This window comes from Balaenoptera borealis, assembly GCF_965194805.1.
Source record: "Balaenoptera borealis genome assembly, chromosome: 3".
In the NCBI taxonomy this organism is placed as follows: domain Eukaryota; kingdom Metazoa; phylum Chordata; class Mammalia; order Artiodactyla; family Balaenopteridae; genus Balaenoptera; species Balaenoptera borealis.
The window spans coordinates 10323647-10346739 of NC_138866.1; the positions used below are offsets into that span (position 1 = coordinate 10323647).

The 23093-nt window shown below is 36.1% G+C and overlaps 1 long non-coding RNA gene across 2 annotated transcripts in view; it reads left to right on the forward strand.

Moving 5' to 3' along the window:
- LOC309626046 overlaps positions 1 to 22339 on the forward strand; it is a 39250-nt gene extending 16911 nt beyond the window's left edge. Inside the window, exons 3-5 of one of the 2 annotated variants that reach the window (XR_014242934.1) lie at positions 12971 to 13054; positions 13338 to 13435; positions 22250 to 22339. This is a non-coding gene — a long non-coding RNA (uncharacterized lncRNA). Of the gene's footprint in view, positions 1 to 12970; positions 13055 to 13337; positions 13717 to 22249 lie in introns of those variants that run through there. The other variant, XR_014242935.1, reaches the window with a different exon arrangement.
- Positions 22340 to 23093: the final 754 nt, after the last annotated feature.

Genomic DNA, 23093 nt, shown 5'->3' on the forward strand with positions numbered 1-23093 from the left:
TATCGGGTACCGTGAATCTCACTATAAATGCACCATATATTAGTCCCTTCTTTCTCACCTTGGTCTCATCTCAATAATTTCTAGCGTCTCCACTCTGTCGTTTTAAGGTATACTTGCTGGATTGTAGACAGTATTCTCAGTGTAGATACTTCACATTTTGGTATTGTGTGTTGTTTTGTTTTTAGGAATAAATTTTCATAGTGCTTTAGATTTAAACTGAGAGTGAATTTCAATGTCTTCTTTGCATGCTATGTTTAAAAAAGTGGGAAAAAGCATTAAAATCTTCAAATATAGCTTTAAAATGTTGTTTGATTCATGTTTAAGTACATATTAGAAAGATGCAAAGCAATATAAATAGAAATTTAATCCTGGGGATAATAAAGAAGGGCTTTAATTATTATAACAGATGATATGAAATTTAGATAGGTTGATATATTTTATATATTTAAAGTGTGCCATTTATAGTTCTGGATCAGAAGAGTGGCATCATTTTTTAACAAAAGTTAACTCTTGGGTAAGTATCTAGCTGGGATATAATATATCTATTTCATATGTTTAATATAATTTTTTAGTTTAAATTAAATTTCAAGTCTGCATACCACAGCATATGTGTGAATACATAGTGTTCATATAACTGTGTGACTCACAGAATTTTCACAAACACATCAGAGCCAATTTAGTGGCTTTCTCTTGGGCTATAGTCCTCAGTTACACCCTGAATAGAATTTAAACTCTTATGCTGTGTGTCTTTCTTTAAGTCAACATACCTATCCAATAACTCTCCAGGGATAATCACTTCTGAATTCTAAGAGTAGAGATTAATTACAACACTTTTTGTACATTATAAATAAATAATTATTAATAAATACTCTTTTGTACCTGGCCTTTTAACTCAAGATTATGTTTGTGAGGCCCCATCCATATTTTTAAGTGTAGTCACTGTTCTATGTGGAATGTTTTGTTTGTTTATTTTTGCCATAGTCTTTTCATGCTTGACTCATTCTTATCACTCAGGTCTATCATGAAAAGATGTGATTTCAAAGGAGATGTTTTTAAATTCATCCTCCTCCTTCCATTTGACTACTTTACAGTCCTTACTGTACTTACTGTTATTGGAAATCATTTTGTATACTTACTTTTTATAAATAATTTATTGAGGTGTAATTAACAAAATAAATTTCACATATTTAAAGTATAATTTTGACATAGGTATACACCTATGAAAACGCCAAAACTCCTCCATGAAAACATCATCTTTGAGGGGAGATAGTGATAGAGAAGGAACATGCAGGGAAGTTCCAAGATATGGATATTATTCTGTTTCTTCATCCAGTGTTGACTGCATACTTGCCTTTGTAGAGTTTCACTGAACTGAATACTGATTGATGATTTGTGCACTTTTTTCTAGTGTATGTTATATTTCAATTTTCAAAAATTATGCTCTGATTTGTCTTCAATCCCTATGCTTTCTTTACTTGAATCTTAATGTCTATTTTTGTGCAGTTCTTTTCTATACAAAAGTATTTTTCACATATTTATGAATAAAGACTCAAATCTTCCAGGCATTATAACAGACTCATGGAACTGCATGTTTAACTAACTCAAGGGTTAGATTTTCATATAAACAGCAATCTACTGTTAACCTAACTTAAAGCTGCATGATCTTACGTAGGAGTATCAAGAGTTAAAAGATTTTTTCCTGATTTATAAACTGAAGATTTCAAGTGACTAAAATTCCCTTAAAAATAATTTAAATTTTAGACAGTTTTTCTTTAAAAGACATACTAATTAGATCTCTAAAAAAGAACTAAAATACTGGTTATATTTTTCTTGCAAAATTCCTTATGTCTCGTGAAGAAATACCTTATGTTTCAGCATCCACTGAGTTCATAAACACCTCCTGAATGTTTTCACACTATGTAATTGTGTCATGTGAGAAAAGCAGTCCTTTTCACCCTTAATTGTCTTCTAATGTATGCTTACCATATGGCAAGCTGCTGAGTATAACAAAACAGTGATGCTAATGCTCTTTTATTTTATAGAAATCTGACAGTAAATAAGTCAATAATAATCGTAGGCATTCTTTAAGTAGAAGGGGTGTCTCCTGTCACCTCTCCAGAAAGACTACCAAAATAACCCACTGACTGAATATAGATTTATTGCTTACTGCAGAAAGGCAGTGAACTATCTTGACAGTTTTAGGAGTACTTGGAACAGAAAGGTCAGGACAGGATATTTATAAGATTTGGGGGATCCAATTAAAGGGGGTCCTTTCAGTGAGAGGGTATACTTGAAATTGGGTCAAATTTGTAAAATAATAATTTATTAGTAAGGGACTCAGTTGGGATTGTCGAAGTGAGCCTTGATGAGCCCATCTGAGAAGTCGATGGCTGTGAGAAGAGACTTGTACTTCAGGAGAGCTAGTGAAATATTCTATGCTTTGGGTGTCTGGATTTTCATGAAGTACTTAGAACAAACTTATCTGTAAATTAACCTTCTTGGGTAAGAGTTTCCTGGAAGAGCAAAATAATGTTAATGCAGACTGTTGGACAGTAATGTTAAAACAGACACTCAGCTTTCATTTCTCAAGGATTTTAAAGAAATTTATACTGAGAAATAGCTTCACCAATTATTAAAAATGCTCAAACTTACCACTAGTAATATGGTATAGTCCTTCCTAGAAATGCCACATGTTTGAGATGCTGAGAACTATATAAAATAGTAACTTAGTCAATAATATGAAAAAATCAAATAATTTAATAGTTAAAAGCATAAAAGCAGTACTAAGTACATGTAATGAAAAAGCACAAAATAATTTTACCAAAGTGTTCCTTGTAATGATTTTCATCATTTTCTCTTTCCAACATTTTATAAATTTTGTGATATTAATTATTTTAAAATATAGATCTTGTCTTCAGAAGGTTGTTTCCCATATTTACTTTTGTCTATGTATTTCTCCAGTTTATCATCTTTAGAGGTATCCATTTTTTTCACATTTATTTTACTTAAAATAGCAATGCATCTTACAAGTTAAGGTATTTAAAAATTACTATCAATCTGGCAGCACATGTAAAAAACCTATTTTCATTATCAGACTCAGTGGTGTTAAATTTGTTGAAATATTGGTATGTAGGTATATTTTAACATTAAATATTCAGGAATTCATTAAGTAATATCATGGATAAAATTTGAGGTTATCAGTCAGTGTTTATGGAACGAGTAATTTCAAATGCAAATTGATAATTATAGCTCAAGTAGCACAAAATACATTTTTAAACTAAAAATTATTTTAAGAAGTTAACATCAATATTTTTATTCCAAATATTATATGGTTTCTGAATTATGAGTTTGAGTTTCTTAAGTTAATCCATCAATTCTAGAAAAAAATATCCATTATTGGATCCTTTTTCGATTGACCTTGGCCTTAAATTATGTGCTTAAAGAGATTTCAGCATTTAAATGCTCATTGTAAATTAGATTACTGAAGCACAACATAGTGTCTTATTTCTGAGCAATTATTTTTTCCAAGTTTTCTACAGGAAAATTATTATTAGCACATTCTATTTTCCAAATAATTTGTCCTTCAAATTTACTGAGTTTAAGTACTTTCTTTATTAGTTTGCTTAATCATTTCATTCATCTTACAATCTAAGTGGAAGATACTTGAAACCAAAGGACTTAACTATATCTATTTGAGGAGAGATGACGGCTAGCTCAGTTCTCTTGGGTGTGAGCTCTGCATCAATCTTAGAGATTATTCCCTCTAATATTCACTTGAAATGGCTTTTACAGATAAGCAAATACCAGTAAAGAAATTCCAGGAATTCATTAGTTTGGTCTTCATGAAATAAATACATTATGTTTTAGACTTCAAATACTCATCTCATGCTCAAGTATAAAAATGAGTTTTTATCACCTCCTATCAGATGAAGACACATTTTTCCTTTTATTAATATGAGCAGTTGAGCTTTGACTCTAATATGTCTATTTTAGGATGTATACACAGCAGATAGTCTCAGCATATCTGTTCTATATTTATGTCTCTTCAAAGTTATCCAAATATTGTCACAGTGTATTTAACTCAAACAAATAGACATTTAAAATAAAATTGAATAGTAATTTTATAAATATTATGCTTAAATAATTTACAAAGCCTTAACTAATACAAAATTTTTTTAAATCAAGTTTTAGGCTTTAACTTGTCTAAATTCTGTTCTGTTTCTCTCCTCTGATTATGATTATAGAACATAAATTCTGTGGAGGGTATGTAAAGCATATAACTTATATGAAAGTTTTGTAAAAGGTTATTAAAAAAAACTCAGATAACAGAAATACAGTACTGCTGGACAAAGAGAATCAGTCATACTGGTGATACAGAAATTGGCAGTTATCACAAAAATGTTAGGACTAGTGATATTTGAATTTTAAGGCATTTCATTCAAACCTATCCTCTTAAGATTATTGAGGGACAACTGCAGCAGTTTTCAAATGGCTTTTCCCCCTACAGCCTGTTTTATATACTATCTTCTGAAACAGTGCTCATTATACCACTGACTATTGTAGATGCTGAGTAGTTTTCTAGTGACTGGAAACCTAAGTACAAAGAACCAGTAAGGAAAAAGTATATAGCAACAGCTTACTTTTCCAGACACATTTCTTCAATTTCCTTGAACCCAGTTCTTCTCCTCTGCATTATTCAAAGTCCACAAACATACCCATCAATTCTCAGACTTGCTGCTTTCCTTCAGCACACAGTAATTTACATAAAATCGTACACTGGCCAACTGAAACCCATTTTGCCTTCACTTGCCATCTTACATGGCTTCTTCTATGCATGCATGCATTCCTTTATCACACAAATGCTTACTGAGTGCCAGCTATGTATCAGGCACCATAACCATCCTAAGTGGTTAGGATTTAGATGCATCAGTGAGCAAAATTGCCAAAGATACCTGGATTTGAACAGCTGATATTCAGGCTAGAGTAAACAGAGAATAAACAACAGGTATGATAAACAAGTAAATCATAATTATTAAGAAGGTAAAAAAATTCTATGGAAATTCCCTGGCAGTCCAGTGGTTAGTACTTGGCACTCTCACTGATGGGGCCCTGGGTTCAATCTCTGGTCAGGGACTTGTTGAATACCTCTGAATTAGCTGTTGATTTTTAAAGAAAATATCACCCACAAGCCACACAACGCAGCCAAAAAAAAAACACACTATGGATTTATATATATATAAGGGAAAAGTATAAGTAGGAGAAGGAGTGCTGAGGGAGGGAGGAAGCAGATGGAATTAATAAATCTGGATGTTCAACGCAGGTCACTGAAAATGAGACATTTGAATAAAATACAGAAGAAAATAAGGATGTTAACCACAGGAAGAGCTGGGACCGTATCCATGAGGAGGGAGCTTGCCTGGAATGCAAGAAAAGGCATATAGGCCAGTGAATCTGGGGTTGAGTTAGCTTACCAGGGTACTAAAAGAAAAAGCCAGAGGGGTAGGAGTGCAAATCTACAGACCAATGAGTGAAATGGGGACAAATGCACAGATTTATCAAAGGAATGAAGTTATCTGAGTTATATATTTAAGGGATCATGTAGGCTTCTATGTAATTCTTTGGGGAAAGGAAGGCAGGTAGAAGCAGTAAGGTATGAGGAGCTAGGAAGTTACTGACATAATCAAGAAGTTCCATTACCCCCACAAGAAGAGAGATATTTTGTATATAATGGGGAAGATGAAGAATAGTGGTACTGTAAATGTTTGGACAATAAAGCCAAGAAGATTTCTTCTATGAAATTTTCCCAAATTCTATAGATACACACTTCTGTAACACTTGTTTCATATTGCATTATAAAATATATCCCAGCTCTTATTTTTCTAAATATTTTTGTCACAAGTTTGTGTCTTACAAGGGCAAGAAATATCTAATGACTTGTTGAATACCTCTGAATTTGCTTAATATTTTGAAGAAAATATTACCATAGAATATTTTTAGAGCAATTGAAATTAATACTATGTAAACATTTCTGAAACACAATGTTTTCAAAAGTATGTGTATACATAGAAACATATATGTATATAAATATATACATACACATGTACATATACATGTTGGGGAAATGTATGTATATATATACATATACACAGATATGTATATACAGATATATATATATATATATATACACACACATACACATACATATATACATGTATACGTGTGTATATATATATATATATATATACATATACATATTGTTGGGACATATAATTTTTAAAAAATCTCTTCCCAACCTAGAAAACTTCTTCCATATACGTAGAAGAGAAAGAAAACAATTTTACTGTTGAATAAGAATTAAACCAGAATGTGATGTACATCACAGGTAATCCACTAAGAGATTTTAGAGACAATTTTTATATAGCCAAATGGCCAACCATCACATATATGTTCTCAAGATAAATAATAAATAGTCCTCAAGTAAAAGGATTTCACAGCACTATAGGTCACACATAATTCATCTGGTAATTGGAATGACCATCTGTGTTAGGAAATTGGTTTTATCTAAAGGAAAAATAAATTTCTCATATCTTTATGACACTAATGTCATACCTAAGTAGTTTTGCAACTTGGAGAGAGGCATCTACCCAAATTAGGCTCCTTCCTTCTCACAGAAACTTGGAGATAGTGGGGCTAGCTTCCTTGAAGATTACACTTCAAACAGATGGCTCCCAGGTCCTTGAGAAGGCATTCCTGGATCTTAAAACTGGCAATAAGCTTAATTAGCTTTTACAAGATTTATATATATTTCAAAGAGACAGTGAAGAGTTTACACATTTTCTAAAGTAAATGAGCTCAGAAAAAGGAGGGGAGAAGTCTCTTATTTATAACAGGAGAATTAAGCATTTCATTTTTATTTGTATTTGCTCTTGTGGCACACACACAAGCACACACAAACACATAGACCAAAACATAACATTGTGTTACACTAGCTCCTTCAAGAAACAGACACCAAGATAAGATTAAGTGTGCAAAACTTTATTAGAAAAAATGAATGTGAGAAAAAAAGGAAGGAGCTTGGAGAGCCATGATTCTGAGATGCAAGTCTGATCTCAAATGCAGGAGTGAGTGAAAGATGGAAGAAAATTTGGGTGCAAGCATCTTAGACTGATCTCAAGTGCTAAAGAATTGTCATGGAATCTTGGAGTCAAAGTCATTTATGAGGTCACAGGATTTCCTCGGACAGGCCTACCATAATATTCCTACCATGCTCAGGCACTGGCTTGGAATAGCTCATCAGAAATCTAGTTGAGTTACAAACATGGTAATGGATTTCAGAATGCAATAGTTTGGAACGTTGCTCAATGATGTTTGCTGTGGTCAGAGATCTGAGAGGCATATTCTCATGGCCACAGCATTCATATATTCATTTTTCATACCATTTTGGAAAATCCTTTGAACATTTATATATTTTTTAGGCTTGGGAATCTGGATTCCATGATAGAGGTTATTCTCATTGCCAGATTTTTTAATCTGATTAGTCCAAAAAATGATAGTTGAAAGAATACTTGTGCCCTGAAGATATTTAGTTTATCGTTTATGTATGTTATATGTCTACTGAGAAGAGTTACTTGAAAGTCACGATTTATTTATTTATTTATAAAATAAACTTATTTATTTATTTATTTTTGGCTGCGTTGGGTCTTCCTTGCTGCGCACGGGCTTTCTCTAGTTGCGGCGAGTGGGGGCTACTCTTCCTTGCGGTGCGCAGGCTTCTTATTGTGCTGGCTTCTCTTGTTGTGGAGCACAGCCTCTAGGCACGTGGGCTTCAGTAGTTGTGGCACGCAGGCTCAGTAGTTGTGGCTTCAGGCTAAGAGTGCAGACTTAGTAGTTGTGGCATACAGGCTTAGCTGGTCCGCAGCATGTGGGATCTTCGTGGACCAGGGCTCGAACCCGTGTCCCCTGCTTTGACAGGCAGATTCTTAACCACTGTGTCACCAGGGAAGTCTGGAAAGTCACTATTTAGAGTCAAGGAAAGTATCTGCTTTATTGGATGCTGTTGCAGAACAACAGTTTTCTTGATTATCATTTTTTATTCACATTCTTTTTTGCCCAAAACCATCACTTTAAATTTGTTCTACCTGGAAACATAAAGTAAATCTTGAATCTCTTGACAATTACAAAATCCAAAAATCTTTTAAAACTGAATGTATTTGTCAGATTAATGCAAAAATCTTTGGATGGCAAAACCTGATGTGTATTTAATGTGAACCTATTTAGTGTTTTTGTTTATGTCACTTGTCGATATTAATGTTTTGCTACACAAATAGTAATGTGTTTGTGTTAACTTTGCAAATTGTCAACTTGGCTTGACTGACCTATGTTTCCCAGAATTCCCACCAGTGGTTAGGACTCGGCCCTTTCACTGTGTGGGCCCAGGTTTGATCCTTGGTTGGGGAACTAAGATCCCTCATGCTGTGCAGTGCAGCCAAATTAGAAAAAAAAAAAAAAAGAAGAAGAGCAGTTTAAAAGAAAAAAATGGATGAGCCACCAAAGGTGTTTCTCCACAGGATTTGAAGGGCAGAAGTGAAGCAGCAGCCGTTTTGTTTTTGTACTCAAGAGGTCAGGACAGAGACTATTTGTTGACTTTCCTCATTGGCCTGTGGCAGCTGCCTGGCCTGAAATTAAATCCACTTTTCCCAGAATCCTCCTTTCGTTTCTCTACTTCTGGGTCATATGTGCATTTATCTATATGATAAAAGATATCAGCTTCTTCTCTAAGATACTCTCTTCATCAAGGATGAAGGCCGTGTGAACTGACTTTGGTTCCAGTCTATTCTCATGGGTTCTTCTTCCGTTTGTGGGTTCCAGCTTATCCTGGCTTTCACTCACGTTACATTCATTTTTAATTCCTAACTGCCTGCCTTGTGAACTTTAAGCACATATAAAATAGGAAAGTATCACACTGTTGAAACAGCTCACAGAATTGTGTGAGGTCAAATCTCTGAAACAAATTCCTGCAAATATGTATGCATTTAAGTAGCAACACAAGTGATTCTATTTCTCTGATTGAACACTGACCAGTACAGAATTTGGTATCAAGAGTGGTTCCAAAGAAACATAATCTTAATTCATTCTATGTTACCTGTAATTGGGTCTCTGATCTTATTAGATTTAAATATATTAATACCTATATTTTCAATTTTAATTGAATTGAATTTTATTTTTTTCCCCTCTGGTTGTGTAGATTTTTAAAAAAATTTTATTGTCGTATAGTTGATTTAATGTTGTGTTAGTTTCTGCTGCACAGCAAAGTGAATCAGTTATACACATACATATATCCACTCTTTTTTAGATTCTTTTCTCATATAGGTCATTACAGAATATTGAGAAGAGTTCCCTGTGCTATATAGAAGGTCCTTATTAGTTATCTATTTTATATATAGTAGGGTGTATATGTCAGTTTTAATTTCAGAAGGGACATTTATAGTCCACAATATGCAGAGGCAAAACAGTTCTGTAAGTTATCATTTGTAGATATTGTGAAAATAAATAAAGGTAAACCTCATTTAAAATGGAGTCAGGAAGCCCCTGAAGGGAGAGCTCTCATGCACATACCACTCATTGCAGCCTGCATAACCAGTAGGAAGAAGGAAAATAAGACTTTAACAAGGTCTGTTCGTATAGAATTCTCTGTGTAAAGTTTTCTCAGTCTCAACTTCTTAACTTTGATGATAAGAATGTTACTTTTCTTCTGGTACAAGGGAGAACATTTTTCACAAGGGAATTTAATCTCCCGCTTTTAAGAAAAAGAAGGAAATGCCCCAGCAGCATTTCCTGCCCCAGCAGAAACGCACTAACCACCACTTGCAGCCAATAAGAAACTGCTGCAATCTTGAACTCTTGTTCTTCTTCAGTGAAATTTCATTCAAAACAACCCTCCCCAATTTCCTTCCAAAACCTAATAAAAGTAGACCTTCCCTCTGTTTCTTCAGATTTACCTGACTCACCAGCTTGCCTGTCTTGAATTGCAATTCTCTGCTATTTCTGAATAAATCCATTTTGCTGGTAAAATAATGGGCTACTTTATTTCTGTGGTTGATATTATTTGGTAATCAAAAGTGAGAGCCAAAGAAGACCCCAACAACTCCTAGGCACGTGAGCAAACAAATGCTAGTAACCACAAAGCTCATTGAGCTCAGGGCTTTCTCCCTAATCCTGGAGTTTGAGGGTCTCTCCTGGATCTGAGCTCCAGTCTCTTTGCATTTTGAGCTCGCCAGCTTTATTTGGGATCTGTTTTTATGAACCTTCTTGGTAAGTCACTCATTCTGTTCAAAAGAGGGAAAAACATGTGATTTCTGGTATTTTAGAACAGCTGTTGGAAAACAGGACCCATCATAATTAAGGTGTTTTAGGGAATCCAAAGGCAAGATAGGATCCACCTAGTCCTTGGACCAGGATCTTGTGCCTTTCTGAAAAAATGGATGAACTTTTGGATAATTTGGAATTATAATGGCCACTCTGGGGAATCTTTATTTTATATAAAATTTATAAGGGGCACCCTTAAAAAAGAGTATCCCAAACCTCTCAGAGACAATGGAATACATTCTTTGATTGGTACACAGAAGCTTCTACGACAAAATGACTTACAGCATGCAAATAAAAAATCTTTAGTAAAAAACTTTGGCCATCTGAGCAAGTAAACTTAACTTACTGAATCTGCCAGAAACACAATTTGGATGCAACTATTCCTTTGAGTTTTCTACCTGAGACATGGCTAAAATTATTAAAAACAAAACCTGTAAGATGTATGCGTCTGTCTGTATATTATGTAAGTCTATATGTGTATAAGTATATAATATTTTTCTACCACTAGGTGGCATTGTCAAAATTAATTTGTAAAGAACACTATTTAATTGGCCTAAAGAAACATTAAGTGTTTATATAAATCAAGTATACTCTCAGAAACACAGAAACTAACCCAAATGTTTTTTTGAGTTCATATGATCTGAGGTAATCTTTGAGAAATAAAAGTTAGCTTAAATTTGTTGGTTTAATGAAAAAGGCATGTCTTCAGAGTCATCAATATTGAATATAATGCAAATATACAACTTTTTCTACCTGGGTTTACTGATAAAATTAGGTTGTGCTATTTCTGTCACAGAATTTGTCAACAAGAAAAACAACTTAAGATGATGGTTAACTATTTAATATCTAACCGAAGCATAGTCGCTAAAAACAAGTGTTTTAAAAATTATAAATAAGATAAAAGTTTATACTAAGTTACATTAAATAATGGATATTCATTGAATATCTAAATCATTTCCAGATAGGATGGTATACTGAGATACTGATTGCTAAACATAAATTTGTCTAGTTTTGGCTTTTTAATTTTTGCAGAGACAAGGGCTATTTGGGGCTCTTAATAAACATGTTTTATGCCACATTGAAAAAAGATTATTATGAGGAAGAACATACTTCTAAAAATTTTTTAACGTATTTATAATTTTTCTAATCTACTGCAGGATCCTAATATATGAGAGATAGTTCACAGTTGCCTGCTTCCTAGTTTTCACTGGAAAGCAAAAATTACAAATAATTTAAAAGGTTGAGAAAAGAGCTCAGAATACAAAATAGACCAAAGAGAAAGTGTCAAAACATATAGAGTAATAAGCGTAAATTAACTCCACATAAACTGTATGTACTGATGATGAAAGAATTCAAAGAAAGCAGCTAGTGCCGCTTTGGAAGATGAGAAACAGTGGAACTCCCATGAAAGCATTTTCCTGTGAGAGGATTTACTATAACTTTTCCTGTGAGAGGATTTACTATAACTTCTTGTTTTTCAAACTGTGTTCACATACTACTGGTTAATTATGATACACATATTACCTGTATTTGTCTATATAAATAAATTGATAATATGTATCTTAAATTTTATCTATAATTTATAAATAGATTTGTTATAGATTTATTTACTATCCATATATATAAATAAAAGAGAGCAATTTCATAAGGTGCAAAACAGAATACATACATGGCATACACTAAAAATAGGAAATACATGTCAATTTATGAAACTTTTTTTGGTTAGTGTGTGATCTTTTTTTTTTTAACATCTTTATTGGAGTATAATTGCTTTACAATGGTGTGTTATTTTCTGTTTTATAACAAAGTGAATCAGCTATACATATACATATATCCCCATATCTCCTCCCTCTTGCGTCTCCCTCCCACCCTCCCTATCCCACCCCTCTACGTGGTCACAAAGCACTGAGCTGATCTCCCTGTGCTATGTGGCTGCTTCCCCCTACCTATTTTACATTTGGTAGTGTATATATGTCCATGCCACTCTCTCACTTCGTCCCAGCTTACCCTTCCCCCTCCCCATGTCCTCAAGTCCATTCTCTAGTAGGTCTGCGTCTTTATTCCTGTCTTGCCCCTAGGTTCTTCATGACCTTTTTTTTAGATTCCATATATATGTGTTAGCATACGGTATTTGTTTTTCTCTTTCTGACTTACTTCACTCTGTATGACAGATTCTAGGTACATCCACTTCACTACAAATAACTCAATTTCATTTCTTTTTATGGCTGAGTAATATTCCATTGTATATATGTGCCACATCTTCTTTATCCATTCATCTGTTGATGGACACTTAGGTTGCTTCCATGTCCTGGCTATTGTAAATAGAGCTGCAATGAACACTGTGGTACATGACTCTTTTTGAATTATGGTTTTCTCTGGGTATATGCCTGGTAGTGGGATTGCTGGGTCGTATGGTAGTTCTATTTTTAGTTTTTTAAGGAACCTCCATACTGTTCTCCATAGTGGCTGTATCAGTTTACATTCCCACCAACAGTGCAAGAGGGTAAACTTTTATTTTTGTTACTTAGATGGTTTTATATATGTAAGTATATATACACATATGTATGTATGTATATACATAATATACACTATGTTTCTTACTAAGGAATGATTCAGCATGATTGAAAGCTACTGCTCTTCTACCACAATGAACTGAGCCACAAAATGGTTTGTGCAGCCAGCTGAAAAGGTCAGTTCAAAAACAACCACCCTTTCTGCCCTGTTCAAACTCAGTGATAATTCCTCAAGGTCAGTCAGACTGCAATAATTGTTTAATATGCTCATACCTGTTACCTGATCTTTTCAGATTTGTAGCCAGGCAGCAACCTTTGTATAAAAGAAATTCTCCCATTTCTTATAATTACTTGCAAGGCTGGGAATTCTGGTAGTGGTTTCCCAGATTTATAGATCTGCCATCAATTTGGAAGTTGTCTTCCCATTTTTCAAATCTTTATTCTGTCTACTCAATTTAGGACAACGCTCTTCGGCAGTAATGTGGGGATCCTGTTGCCTCTGTCTGTTCATTCATTCACTCTATCAGAGCAATGTCAGGATGAAACTGTAGACAGAGGTAAGACAGTGAATCTCATACTGTAATTTCCAAAAGTATATGCTTTATTTTAACTATATTATGTAGAAGGAATTTACATTCATTTAATATAGTGAATAGACAGTTATTCTCTCCTATAAGAGTAAATCTGTAATTATTCTATAACAACTACCTCGCATCATTTCTTTCCTAGATAAGCTTTGTAAGTTTTTGAAATTGAGAAGATAACATTTGAACTAATGAAATTGAAATTGTCAGCAAAAAAGAGGAGGAAAAAATTTTAAATACAAACCTGATTTGTAAAAGAGCTAAAAGGTTTTTGTTTTGTTTGTTTGCTTTTACAAAACTACTAGAAATAATAAGGATGAAAGAAAATGACTGTATATGAAAAGTAGGATATGAGTTTTCAGTGAAAGAAGGTATAAATAATGGAGATGCATTTTTGATACGGGAAAAAAAATTTGTCCTAAAATAAAATGATTGCTCCAGAATAAGAAAAGAAAAAAAGATAGGACAAAAGCTAAATGGATATAGAAAGTTGTAGAAGGTTTGTGGAAAAAGAATCCTGGGAAGGGAATTTTATGTATGATCAAGCTGAATAAGATTGAACAAATTGGTTATAAGGGTTTTTAAATTAACCTTTAAGATCAATAGTGTACTTAGATAAAACCGGAACTTAATTTTCTTTCATCTGCTAAAGAACAAAGTTTCGTTGGACTATTATTGGTCTGCTCCTGATATAAGAAAATCTTATGAAAGATTTTTCCCTACCTTTATAAGTAATCTGCTTAAAAGCAAAGATTTTATGTTTTACCAACTGTGCCTCACACTGTTTACACAGGTCTTTGATTACTTAAGGAAACTAGTCATCTTGATAATAAAAGAGCTAAGTTTTGCTCTACATTTCTGTGGAGCAACCTTCTATGTTTTCCTGTGAAGTCTTTAATTGTTGTTTTGGTCACCTAGATAACTAAGGATAGTTTCACAATGACTTATGATCCTATTTGACTAGGTGTTTTGAAACCTTTTGGTATTTGACAAATACCTCCCCCCCAAAAAAAATCAAGTTGTAAATGAAGTCTTTTTGACCTCAAACTAACTTTGGGATGTTCCAGAGGGCCTCTGGAACATCTCAAAAGATGTGTTCTCTCTCCTTATAAAAGGAGAGATGTTACACTAATTAGGCTTAATTGATTTGTTAAGTTATGTGGGAAACATTGTCAAGTAAGTGATGCTAAACCTTTATTAGATTATATTTGTGTGGACATGTTATTAATATAAGTATTCCAGAATTGTATGAAAGTCCTAGAAATCTGATATGTTCTATTATCACTTGTAATTCTAGTTATTATCTTAAAGTGTTATGTGTCACAGAAATAACCAAATTTCTTCATAAATTGCAATTCTCATCAGATCTTTAACTGTGGCTATTTTAAAGTTATTTGTTCCTTACAGTTATTGTTTTACTCTGATGCTTTTACAAAAGTGTCCTTGCACAAGTGCTTCATCTACAGAGAAATTCATGGAAAGGGCTCTGACAGGTATTCTGGAATAGAGCTTTCTGATAACTTTTCTAATCATACCACTGAACTGGGTAAAAATTTTTGGAACTCTCATGGAGAAACTGATGGCTTCATAAAACTTCCAACAAAAGATTGAAATCAACAAGAATTAGTTACATGGGACTAAATAAACTGAGGAAGATGGTTATAATTTCTTGTATGACTTTTTATTTGAAATTGCTGATTTTTTTAATGTTTTGATTTATCAGATTTAAGAAAGCTTTTTCTCTTAAGCTATCTATGACTTTCAGCAATTTGATAAAATGTACCTTTGTAAACAAAGATGAAGCATTTACTTTTTCTCTCTGCCTGATCCCTTCAATATTCAGAAACTGTCAATGAGTATTTTTCTTTTAATGTCAATACAGTTGTTTGCATGAGTTTAATAAGAAGCTGTTCTCCTTGAAACAGGAAACAATTGGAAATATTGGCTATATTATCAAGTCTTTGACTGGAATGTCATATTTGAGAAAGCTATACATACACTCAGATACGACCAATTTTAAGAAACTGCCTGGAAAAATCACTCTAGTATCTTGCTTACAAGATTCCAGGAAAGTATTCTTTAAAAGAGCTTATGTGGTCACTTACTATTCTTGCTGCATTTGGGTCAATAATCAGGCCCAAATTAATTCAAACAAATGAGTTCTACTATGATTACCTTTGACAAAAGGAGGAATAATTATGGAGAGAAAAATTGTTTGCACGTTTGTAAATATTAGATTCTTGTCCTGTTAATTGTCTTTAAGGTTTTGTTATACATCTGTAAGCTGAACTAGACCCTAAGCTTTTCGGTTTCCTCAGGTATCTGACTACAGATTCCCAAACTAAACAGTTCCCCATTTTCTCACACCTTTCTGTTTTGGAATCAATAAGAAAAAATGCTGCCCTATATCTCCTTGGAAGGGACTATACAAGGTCCTCCTCACTACCCAGATGGCACCCAAGCATCAGAGACTCAAGCCTTAGATACACAGCATATAGCTAAAGAAGGCTCCATCTGATATACAGTCCTATGTGCACTGGGAACCTTCAAATCAAATTTACCGGGAATCGAAGCACATGACCGCTGAATGAGATAGCTCTCTCAATATGACCTTACCAGGCCTGTTTACTTTTTTCCCATGGTTACTTCCTACCCTAGTCTCTCTCCCTCCTTTTCTCAGACAGACAATGCTCTCATTTGTATTTCTCAATCTATTACAAAAGGATACTTATCTAATTGTTGGGTTTGCCACCAGAAACTCCCATCCATTAACAACAGTGGTGACCCTTCAGTCCACCCTGTAATAAATTTTTTCACTTGTCTCAAGTGCTTCCTAATTTCACCCAGCATCCCCTTGATATCAGCTACAAAGTAAAGCTTTTGAAACCTCCCATCGATCCACCCCATTAAGCCTCCACAGCCCCTTAAATGGGAAATACTAAGGGAATATATGACTCTGAGTTTGCCTCCACAGGGAGAGCCTTTCTCCTTTGGGTCAGAATAAGTGCCAGTGAACACATGATCAGAAATCTCTTTTTGACAGCAGGAGAGCTGGACGATTCCAGAGCCAAAGCAGTAGCAGCCCAACAACAATCACTTAATTCATTGGCTAAAGTAGTTTTGGACAATTGTGTAGCCCTTGATTACCTACTTGCTGAACAAGAAGGCATTTATACAATAGCAAATACCACAAGTTGCACACGAATAAATACCTCTGGAGAGGTAAAAATTTAATTACACATGATAAAGAAACAAGCACAATACAAATTGGACTAGTCATGTTAATTTTAATTCTGCTTTGCATAATTATTTTTAAGTTCTGTACCTGTTGCCTGTCTATCCTTTGTAGAAATGACATACTCATTAGATTGATGCTAGCTTCACACTTCTGAGATGATCTCCAATGTTTATGACCTTGAAAGGATATAGACTTTAAATGGGAAACAGCTGAAAGTTCTCCCTCCTGTCCCTCCTTGTTACTAAAATGGTTTCACATCACAATGCGCTTTCCCTCAGATGGGAGACATGAAAACCAAGAAAGGTCATTCCTGGCACCAAGGGATAAAACCCACTAAATATGTACAACCTAACTCTTGACAAGCAATGCTTTCCAGGAAAAAGCTTGATAAAAAAGGGAAAATGTGAAAATAAATAAAGGAAAACCTCATTTAAAATGGAGTCAGGAAACCCCTGAAGGGAGAGCTCTCATGCACATACCACTCATTGCAGGCTGCATAACCAGCAGGAAGAAGGAAGATAAGAAGAGTTAACACCTATCCTTCTGAAACTACTCCAAAAAATTGTAGAGGAAGGAACACTTCTGAATATATTTTATGAGGCCACCATCACCCTGATGCCGAAACCAGACACAGATATCTCAAAAAAAAAAAAATTACAGGCCAATATCACTGATGAACAGAGATGCACAAATCCTCAACAAAATACTGGCAAACCGAGTGCAACAAGACATTAAAAGGCTCATACACTATGATCAAGTGGGATTTATCCCAGGGATGCAAGGATTTTTCAATATCCACAAATCAATCAATGTGATACACCACATTAACAAACTGAAGAATAAAAACTATATGATGATCTCAATAGAGGCAGAAAAAGCTTTTGATAAAAATTCAACATCCATTTATGATAAAAAAATCTTCAGAGAGCGGGCATAGAGGAAAAATATCCTGACATAATAAAGGTCATATATGACAAACCCATAGCTAACATCATACTCAATGGTGAAAAGCTGAAAACATTTCCTCTAAGATCAGGAACAAGACAAAGTTGCTCAGTCTCACCACTTTTATTCAACATAGTTTTGGAAGACCTAGTCACAGCAATCAGAGGAAAAGAAGAAATAAAAGGAATCTGAATTGGAAAAGAAGTAAAACTGTCACTGTTTGCAGATGCCATGATGCTGTACATAGAAAATTCTAAAGATGCTACCAGAAAACTACTAGAGCTCATCAATGAATTCAGTAAAGTTGCTGGATACAAAATTAATATACAGATATCTGTTGCATTTCTATACAATAATAACAAAATATCAGAAAGAGAAATTAAGGAAACAATCCCGTTTACCATAACATCAAAAATAATAAAATATCTAAGAATAAACCTACCTAGGGAGGCAAAAGATCTGTACTCTGAAAACTAAAAGACAATGATGAAAGAAATTGAAGATGACACAAACAGATGGAAAGATATGTCATGTTTTTGGACTGGAAGAGTCAATATTGTTAAAATGACCAAAGTACCCAAGGCAACCTACAGTGCAATCTACAAGGCAATCTACAATGCAATCCCTATCGAATTACCAATGGCATTTTTCACATAACTAAAACAAAAAAATTGAAAATTTATATGGAAACACAAAAGACCCCGAATAGTCAAAAAAATCTTGAGAAAGAAGAACGAAGTTGGAAGAATCCGGCTCCCTGACTTCCAACTATACTACAAAGCTACGGTCATCAAAACAGTGTGGTACTGGCACAAAAACAGACATATAGATCAATGGAACAGGAGAGAAAGCCCACAAATGAACCCATGCACTTACAGTCAATTAATCTATGACAGAGGAGGCAAGACTATACAATGGAGAAAAGACAGTCTCTTCAATAAGTGGTGCTGGGAAAACTGGACAGTGGAATCTAAAATATGACACAAATGAACATATCCACAAAACAGGAACAAACTTGTGAGAACAGACTTGTGATTACCAAGGGGGAGAGGGGTGGGGGAGGGAAGGATTGGGAGTTTGGGATTAGCAGACGCAAACTATTATATATAGGATGGATAAACAACAAGGTCCTACTGTATAGCACGGGAAACTATATCCAATATCCTGTGATAAACTATAATGGAAAAGAATATGAAAAAGAATATATATATGTATAACTGAATCACTTTGCTGTACATCAGAAATTCACACATTGTAAATCAACTATACTTCAATAAAATTTAAAAAATAAAAATAAAAGATGCCTTCTTCTGTATTTCCTTAGCCCTAGAGTCAAAAGAGACTTTTGCTTTTGAGTGGCAGAACCCTACACGCAATAAAAACAACAATACTGCTGGACAGTCCTGCCCCAAGGTTTCAAAAATTCCCCTACCATCTTTGGGGAAACTTTAGCTAAAGACCTAAAAGAGGTACATCTGGAAGAGGGAGCCCTCCATCAGTATGTAGATGGCATCCTGATCGTCAGCCTTACTAAGGAGGTCTTTGACAAAAATGCTATAACTGCTCTGAAACACCTAGCCCATAAAGGATCTAAGGTGTCCAAGAAAAAGGCTCAAATATCACAGACTTGGGTGACCTACCTAGGCTTCATTCTCACAGAAGGTCAGAGAAGCCTACCCCAGAAAAGAGAAGAAGCCATTTGTAGCCTCACCCCTCCTAAAACTAGAAGACAGCTTAGAGGTTTCTTGGGGATAGCCAGGTTTTGCCATATCTGGATCCCTAAGTATGGTATAATAGCTAGGCCTCTATATGAAAAGTTGAAAAGGAAGGATGATGATCCTTTTGAATGGAATTCAGAAGGCAAAGGGGCCTTTCAAGAATTCAAAAAGCAATTATTTCAGGCCCCTGCCCTGGTCCTCCCAGATTTAGCTAAACCCTTTGACCTTTACATTCATCAGAGAAGGGGAATCGCCCATGGAATATTAGCTCAAAAACTGGGACCTCTTAACTTGGGTGGTGTTTGTTTTTCTAAACAGTTAGCTTGAACCACTAAGGGATGGCCTCCTTGCCTACGAGAAGTAGCTGTTACTACAACCCTGCTAAAGGAGGCTGAAAAGTTAATGTTTGGTCAGCCAGTCACTATATGGACTCCCCACCAGGTTCGAGTAAGTTCTAAGGGAGCAGAAGGCCATCCCCTGGAAGGTCTATTCAAGTTCAGACTATGCTTATAGACAACCCAGTGGCTACAATAAAAATATGTCACATGATAAATCCTGCCACCCTGCTACCCATGGAAACAGAGCCCCTGGAGCATGACTGTATAGAAACCACAGACATGATCTATTCCAGTTGCCCAAACTAGGAAGCGAGCCTCTCCTGAATGCCAAAGAACAATGGTTCACAGATGCGAGCAGTTTTATGAGAGAGGAAAAAAGGTTGGTGGGATACATAGTGACCTCCCAGACCCAAGTCACAGAGGCAAGAAGCCTAACCCAGGGGACTTCTGCCCAAAAGGCAGAGCTGATAGCCCTCATCTGATCAGAGGTCTCATCTCTGGACCAAGAAAATCTTAAAGGTTTACACAGGTTTCTCGGTATGCCTATGCCACCTTACACATATACTGGGTTATTTGGAAGAAAAGAGGTATGCTTACTGAAGAGAATAAACAGGTATAACATGGCTTAAGCATGGCTTAAGCTTAAGTTTAAGCTCTTAGATGCAGCACAGCAAAAAAAAGGTGGCAGTGATTCATTGTAGGAGTCTCAAAAGGGGGATGCAGAGTTATTAAAGGGAAAAAACAAGGCAGAAGCAACTGCCAAAAAAGTGGCCCTAGAACCAGTCAGTAACTTGTCAACTACCCTCATACCTCGAAGGCTGGATCCATTCAATTATTCCCCAATCTACACAAAGGAAGAATTAGACAAAGCCCCCAAAGGCCATGGATGGCTAGTTAAGAACATGGGCCATGATTCTTCCCCCAAACTGAAGCTTGTCAAACCATCAGGGAAGCTCATCAAGGAACTCAGTATAGGAGGCAAGCCCTTAACAACTGGTTAGCTGAGGTCATCGTAACTCCTGTCATGAAAAGTATAATTAGTTGCATAGTTGAGACGTGCTTCATCTGCATAATGACCAACTCCAACACCAGACCCCCACCCCCACCCCCTCAGAAGCTCTCAGATAAGGCCCATTCAAACCAGAGGGACATATCCTGGAGAAGGTTGGCAGACAGATTTCACCATCATGCTGAGAGTACCAGTCAATTTCAGGTATCTCTTGGTGCTAGTAGACACATTTTCTGGGTGGATAGAAGCATTCCCTGCTAGAACTGAAATGGCAGCTGAAGTGGCTAAGGCATTAAAAGAAGTGGCTAAGCCTTAAAAGAAATAATTTCCAGGTTTGAGCTCCTAGAGTCCCTACAAAATGATAATGGTCCAGCATTTGTGTCTCAAGTGATGAAAGAGATAATGAGTATCCTGGGAATAAAATGGAACTTTCACTCAGCCTGAAGACCCCAAACATCAGGGAACGTAGGGCAATGCAATGAGATCTTCAAATGGGCCTTAGCCAAGCTATGTTAGGAACTTCAAGAAAATTGGATTAAGTTGCTTCCAATTGCCCTAATCTGCATGCAGTTAGCCCCAAGAGATAAGTTAAATCTAAGTGAATTTGAACTCATGTATGGTAGACCCATTCCCCAAGCCTAAGGGACACCTTAGCCCCCTTGAGCCCCCTATACCTCAAGTATGCCTACCAGGTAGGTGAAACCATGAAAGCTCTCATAGAATATGGTAACTTAGTGCTGCCTGCACCCACTGACCTGGCCCAACACCCCTTCTGGCCAGGAGACTGGGTGTACCAAAAAAACCTGGAAAACTGGCAGCCCACAATCAGTTCACTCCTAAGTGGAACGGACCACACTTCACGATCCTAACCACCCATTCTGCCCTGGAATTGCAGGGGATTATTCCATGGGCACATCACACTCAAGTGAAGGGGGCCCCTGAGCCCCAAACTCCAGAGTGACAACGTGGGGCAATGGACTCCCTTGACTACTCATGTGAACCTCTCTCTGGCCTGAAGCTTCTTTTCCAAAAAACAACAAAAGTGTCACCAGAGATATTCAGTCCTTGGCAGTGAGCCTCAACATCAGGGCATACTTTTGCCTACAGGCAAAAGATCTAGATACCCTCATTTTTAAGAAAAATTTGACATATGACCATTATTCTCTTGCTAGTATTTGGGCTATGTGTCTTAAATTGTCTGGTGTCCTTTGTCTCCAAAAGGTTAGACAAATGGTAGTCCCTCAGGGGTAAGAACAGTTAGGGCTGAGGCCTGGTGACAATCAAACATATCTAAAAGTAGCTGGAGAGAAGTTCTGCTTCTCTACCCGAGGTTATGAGGACGCCCCAGATCAGCAAGAAGCAGATACAGACGACAGACTTCGCTCCCTCAGAGCTCCTCAAGAATGAGGAGCAGGACAAAAGACACAGGAGGGACTTTTCACCAACAAAGCCCATTAAAATTCCTGGGAAATAAAAATAGAATCTGGGTAATAAAATCTAACCTTTTTTTTTTTTCCTTTTCCTTTGTGCTTCATCCAGTTTTACTTGCTCATAGGGGGCCACATGCGGAGGCCTCACACCTGGCACCTCAGACAGGGTTCCTAGTGTGAAACGACTATGCTGACACGTCAGCTCAGGCTGGGACCTTGTACAAAAGTGCTGAGCACAGCACGGCAATTCAAGATGGCGGTGGCAGGCCACGTCAGAGACGCCGTGCTGGCACCGCCACGTGGAATGTGAGCAGTGCAGCGGTGCCCATCAGGAGAGAACTCTGCTCCCTCCTCTCCCCTCTGACAAGAACCCTGTAAAGCAGCCTGCTCACAGCCTTTCGGGGAGAGTGTGTCCTCTAGAGCTCAGGCTTGCACCTCTCCACTCTTTGATCAAAGAATAAAGCTTTCCTTCTGAACCAAACTCTTTCTCATTCTATTGGTTCTAAAGACACCAAGCAGGAGGACACTTTTTGGGGCCTGACTCAAAAGGGTTGGTAACAATCGCACTTATTTGCTCTTGCACTTATACCATCACCATGAGAAGAACATGGCTGGGCTAGCAGCCTGATCTCTCCCGGTATGGATGGATCCTCCTCGGAATAAAGACATGTGGAATGAGACATGTGGATGAAAGAGACATCCAGGATCACCCTAGATCAGGTGACCTAAGCCAGCTGTAAGTATGAAAATTATCTTAACCAAAATCATCAGAGCTGCCCAGCTGAGTTCAGACTAGATCAGTAGACTCTCCACCTATCAGCAGAGGCATGAAAAATGACTATTTAATGTTGTATGCCACTGAGATTTTGAGGTGATTTGTTATAAAGCAAAAGCTAATGAGTTCAGCAACATTTAATGACCAAAATTAGTGGAGTAACATCTACAGCATTCTC